This window comes from Varanus komodoensis, unplaced genomic scaffold, assembly GCF_004798865.1.
Source record: "Varanus komodoensis strain SLA01 unplaced genomic scaffold, ASM479886v1 scaffold12, whole genome shotgun sequence".
Lineage (NCBI taxonomy): Eukaryota > Metazoa > Chordata > Lepidosauria > Squamata > Varanidae > Varanus > Varanus komodoensis.
Genome location: NW_025335349.1, coordinates 12,647,795 through 12,654,072, shown reverse-complemented (window position 1 = coordinate 12,654,072; position 6,278 = coordinate 12,647,795).

Below are 6,278 nucleotides of genomic sequence, written 5' to 3'. Positions count from 1 at the left end.
CTCACTGCCTCTACCCCAGAGGTCCTAATCTCTGGAGGAAGAGGTTGTGTGTCTGCCTGCATGTGTGCTTGTGTGAACATGCATAGTGTTTATCACACTGTGTTGGGGTTGTCTGTGCATGTTTACCTGGAAGCTCCTTCCCTGTGGGAAGAAATTATGATAGGTACAGTCAAATGCACATGTCTCTAGCTTCTTGCTCATCCACCCGGCCTCTCTACACAAACAAACTCCTCCATCTTTCATATCCACAGATTTCTCCTGAGAGTAGTATGGTGAGCTAGAACACAATTTACACTGAAAAAAGAAGGACTGAATAATATTATTTTGCTGATGTGACCTTCTTCCATGCCACCTTTGCCCACCCTTTTGCTCCTCTCCTGAGTAAAAGAGAGAAATGGCAGGTGCAGAATTGTATCAGTTAATTAAAAGGAAAAGGAGAGGAAGCACAGCATAAAGCATAAATGACATATTTCAAAACACATTTTAAAATTAAGAGTGGAAGCTTCCTCACACACACACCATGACAAATGTAAAATATGATAGCCAGCTGAACTTACTGTTGTTATGGTTGGGGAAGAGCCCAACATCACACCTTGAAAAAAAAGTACATTAGATAGATTGCCAAATATTTTTAAAGCCCTTTTTTGTTTGGAAGAGGAGAGACTTCAAAAGGAACAAATAAAAAGGAACAAATGTGCCAAAAGCAGCAATACTTAACACTGGGGAGTATATTACACAGTGAATATAGTCCAGTTGATGTTGAAATGCTGCAGAGGAATCCTCCAGCCCAAAGGCAACACCTGCAGTGATTATATTATTTTAGGGAGAATCCCCCCACCTCTTTATGTATACATTAGTGCTGTGCCAGAAATGCATGTACACCTTTGCAACTTCTTCCATTTCCCTGTGAAAGAGTCAGTCATTGTTTTGCTTCTTTTGCAGTGTTTAAAGAATTACAGAGAAATTTTGCAGGGCACGAGGCTTCAGTGCTTACCTTCCTGTAAAAGGTGGCTGAGGAGATTCTCTGTGTTTTTTCACCCTTTTTCTCTCGTTCTTGTGGCATCTCTGGCTGCTTTTAAAAAGCCCTCAGAGGACTCCAAGGGGATGGGGATTTGCACTGGGCATGTCTGTTGTTGCTCCATGACGTCAAGTCATCTCTGGCTTAGGGTGACTGTATGCATGAGTGCCCTCCAAGATGCCTTGCCTTTGACTGCCCTGCTCAACTCTTCTAAACTCAAAGCTGTGGCTTCCTCTGTGGAATCCATCCATCTCATAGCTGGTCTTCATCTTCTGCCTTTGATTTTCCCCAGCTTGATTGTCTTCTCCAGTGAGTTGAACCTTCTAATGGTACAACCCACTGGGGTTTCTGGAGTATGACAGTTTCAGTTTCATCACTTCTGCTTCCAGGGAGCATTCTGGCATGATTTGATCTAGGACCCACTCGTTCTTCCTGTCAGTCCAAGGCATTCACAAAGCTGTCCTCCAGCACCATGCTTCAACTGCATCATTCTCCTCCCTGCCAGCTTTCTTCACTCTCCAACCTTTACACTCATACATAGTGATCGGGAGTACAATAGTGTGGATGATCTGGCCTTCGTCTCCAGTGAAATGATTTTACATTTGATTATCTTTTTTAGATTCTTCTTGGCTGTCCCGCTAAGACTATCCTCTTCTAATTTCTTGGCTGCAGTCTCCATTTGAATTGAGAATTGAACCAAAATCTTTCACAATTTCAGGTTCTGCATTGTTGACATTAAATTTGTGTAATTCTTCAATGGTCATGATTTGTGTTTTCTTTTTGCTGAAAAAGGCAGTACAGTGTTGGCTTTTGGGAAGCGGCTGTGAATTACTTTTTTTTTTCCTCCAGTGAAAGTGCACATAATGGATCTAAAGCAAACAAATAACAATAACACTTAAAAGGCCATTTCTCTGCAGATATCCCCTTTCCAGCTCCTCCTACTCCCCCCAGTTGCATTTGTGTGTGACACAAGACCATTTTTTCAACACAGTGGAAACTGCACAGCTTCCATCAGCATGTGCTGAATGCTGACAAAGCACTCCTGGAGAAAATGAAGGGACTCGGGCCCTTGAGGATTTCCTCTGTTGCTGCCTGCAGCCTGCTGAAACCCAAGCAAGGAGTTCTTCTCCCTCTTGTTTAAAAGACGTTTAACGACATAAAATCAAAAATGCCTTGCTTATTTTTCACATGCTCCGGGGCAAGCACTGGGGCTCCCCAAGGAAGGGCGTCCTAGTTTAGTCCTCTGGAGGCTTTTCAGAAAGTGGGAGCAGCCAGAGAGGCTGCAAGGACAGAACCAGATAAACAGTATAGAATAGAAAGTCCCTCAGCTACCTCCTTACAGTAAGGCCCTGCAGCCTGAGAAATTTCTCTGAAATCCTTACCTCAGCCCACCATGTTTGGATTGATTTTCTTCTCTATATCAAATGATGGAAAACAAATAAAAGGAAAAATTTGGCAGAGTAGTAAATACACAGACACCTTCCAGGGTAAAAAGTCCTTCCAAAGCAGCTCACATACAAACTTAAAACAGAAAAGACAATCCAAAGTCAACCAATTAACAATTATAGAGCTCCTAAGTCAACCATCTAAAAGGTGTTGGGTACCTATTTCATTTTTTTCTTCTTTATTGATTTTTACTGGTAAGGTGGGGAAAAGGAGGAGACACAATGGGGAAATACAGAAAGGGCTGCAAATCAAAGACAATGCTTGGAACATGTAAAAAGTCCATGTTTGTGGTGGGCTGATCACTGGACAAAAACAAACAAAACCTAACAAAAATATCACAACATTTTTCCCAATCCACTGCAGCAGTCTTTTCCACTCTGCAGTCTGGTCTTTCCTTCATATGCGTTTGATTACAATTCCCATTACCTTAGGGTAATGGGAGTTGAGGTCCAACAGAACTTTCTCAGTGCTCAGTTAGGAAAGGCAGTGCTTTTAAACCAGTTTGGCAATCTTTCCTCATCCCCAAGGTACACTTGGGTTGGATTGTACTTCTGTAAGTGGGGCTAGGGATCCATAAGACAGAAATTCTTGGAGTCCCCATGATACTGGGATTCCTAAAATGTTTGGAAAAGAATGATAGGTTTCCTCCAAAAGAGAAATACTTTGAATAGAAGAGCTGCCCTGGAAACACACCGATTGGGGTTTGCACTTCATAGTCTTCCCCCCAGAATCAGGGAAGCGAATATGGTTCTAAATATTTGGGCAGAAAGCCAGCAGGGTGATGCATGGTTGAAGATGTATTGACATCAAGCATCTCCAAATTGCAGGGTATACACATAGTTTACATTTTATTTTTCATTCACTCTGCTAATCATCATTTCTCCCCTCCTGTTAACATTGGGTGCTTGACAGTATGTATCTTTGGAATATTGGAGGAAAGCTTCTGTTTTGTGTTCATTTTGCCAATTCACTATCACAGTTTGCTTAGTTTTTGTGAAACTTCACCAGCACAAGCGGGAAGATTCAATATTTGAGTGAGTAGTTTGTTTGTTTTTTGCCAGAATTTATTCAATTCTCAACTCCTGGATTTGAATACAGACCTTAATGCAAATCTGCATTCTGAACATTTCCAAGGTTGTGATAAGATTCATATTTAAAAAGTGCACTTGGAAATGCACACATTTGAATAACACGTATCAGTATGTTTATGTTAATAAGAGAAAAATATATTTTAAAAATGTGCACATTGATGGAAAAGTGCATCAATTTGTACAAAAGACAAAGACAAAACACAAAAGCTCACAGCTGAGTATGGATCAGTTCACAACTAGCATGGAAATGAGCTCAAATTTGCTTGATTCACACATCCTTAATCACCAAAGCAGTGTGATTATTCACAAAATATAAGGCAGTAATTCCCGTCTTTAACTGCTCTGGATTATATTGCATTAAATAAATAGAAGGTAGACCACAGAAAAACAAGTCCTCATTAGCATGGAAGTTTGGTTTATACATGTCCTAGGAAGTGGCATTTGTGGAACATACAGGAACAGAATTACAAAAGGGGGGTATTGCCAGTAGGTATTTTATTTAACTATATATCCGTCCTAAAATATGTGCATATACTGAAATGATACAGGTTTCATGTGACACATTAAAAGATTTTGGCTACAACTTAAGAGATGGTTCTTCTGCGCATGCTCATTTGGAATGAATGCGAGCTAAGCATGTGGAGGGAATCTTCTCTGCAGATTTTGCTCTTTGAGTCCACGCACAAAGTTGTGCTTTCTAAGTTGCATTGATTTAACACAACCTTCTCCAACCCAGTGTCCCCCAGATGCTTCAGTCTATGACTCCCAGAATTCCTGAGCATGAGCCATGCTGGCCCAGGCTCATGGAGATGAAGTCCAAAACATCTGGCGGGCACCAGGCTGGAGAATGCTGATTTAATCAATATGGCTTAAAGTCACTCCGTTATGTCACGAAGGAGAGTTTTGCATGAAAACAGTGCTGTGTGGGTGTTTGCATGCACAAGAGAGAGAGAGAGACAGGACAGAGAATGCATGCATGAGTTTTCAATGTCAGTTATAAAGGAAAGGTCTTCTGAGGTTTTACGTGTATTTGTTTTTTATCTCCCATTCTTTGCTATCTTACAGTTCTGTGGACAGAATCCTGGACAACCATCTGTTCAGTCCTGATTTTGCCAGCTCTTGAATTTTACTTCCTCTCTGGATCAATAAATTCAGTAACACATCAACCCCAGATAGCAAATGTGCATCTGCAAAAAATGGCAAATTCCTGTGGGTTTCTGCCTGGCATGAAAAGCGTTTGATCTGCATGTGATGTCATGCCTGATGTGTGATACGTTATCCTCTTCTGAGATTATTCCTTCAATAACAGATGGCCTGATGCTTATTTTTAATGTGAGACTGAGTTTTTATTCATGCACCAAGAAGCAGGCTCTCCAATGTAATATCAAGTGTTATCTTTTTTTATATATATCCTTCATTTTCTAGTTACTGATTTTGAGGTAGTGGCTGCACTTTCTGAGATAACATTGTTAAATCAGATCCGGATATGAGAATCTGCAAAATCTTTAATACTCAATGTACCTTATCAAAACAAGTAGAGTTCCTGGACTTAAGGGAAGATATATAAATGATAACATGGAGTTCAGATTTTTAGTTTTGGAAAGTCTTCTTTTTTCCTTTTCTTTTATACAATGCAACACTGGATGGGGAAAGTGGCTTCTGAAAAGAACTCCTGAAAATGATTACAGAATTTCTCATAATGTGGGTTTCTGCCTGAAAGATGCATAAACATCACTGCTGTGTGTGCTCAGCCCCTGTAATGCAAAAGATATCTTTTCACCACGAGGCTTCGTCAGTGGCTTGTGGGGCAGAGGCTGGAGCTGCTATGGGTAGCCAGAGCCAGGGCAAAGGTCGGTCTTTCTTTCACACACAGAGCTGAGGAGTGTCTGAGACTGCCACTAGTTTGCAAATAGTGGTACTATGCTAAAAAAGAAGACTACTTTAGCTTAAAAAGTCAACACTCCAGTGCTCCTCACTTATTTTCTACCATTCAGCTCAGCAGCATGACGATGGAGAGAGACTGCAGGAAATAGGATGCTTAGCTCTCATCTTCCCTATGATTTCCCTTCCCACGGTCCTGCTCAGTTGTTTTCTAGCTTTCAGCAGGGTGGCATGCACAGGGGAACAGCGGAGGAAAGCGACCGGAAAACTTCGCTTCTCCCTTGCCCATTCCCGTGCAGGGATTGCCTGCTTCCTAGTCCTCAGCTGAACCATGTTTACAGAGGGAGATTACAGAGAAAGTGACGGTTAAAACCTTTCTCTCACGTTCTCTCTGCTATTGAAACCTTCCTGGTGCAACTATTTTTTGGTGATTAGGAGTGCAGGGAAGATGACAGGAAAGCTGTGATTAAGCTTCGCATTCCCTGTGATCTCCTCGTCTCCCCCTGCTTGCCGGCTTGCTAAAGTAAACAGATCAATCAAAGCAAGGTGTCTTCTACTTGTCAGCCTTCATCTGAAGGAGCAGGAAGGAAAATGGAAGGCAGGCACTCAAGATGCATTGGGCAACTTAAAGCAACAACAAGCAATGCGATGTGTTTGGGGTATCAGTGGACAATGTGCCTCTGTTCAACAGAAGGTGTGTCCTGCTCAGTGGGAACCATTGCCAGGATCTGGGCTGCTCTGGTGGCCAGAACCACCACCACTGTATATGCAGGATCAGTCCCAGGCCTTGCTGGAACTCTCGGCTGACTGACAAACTCCTGCACTTCCCCCCAGAACTGGCC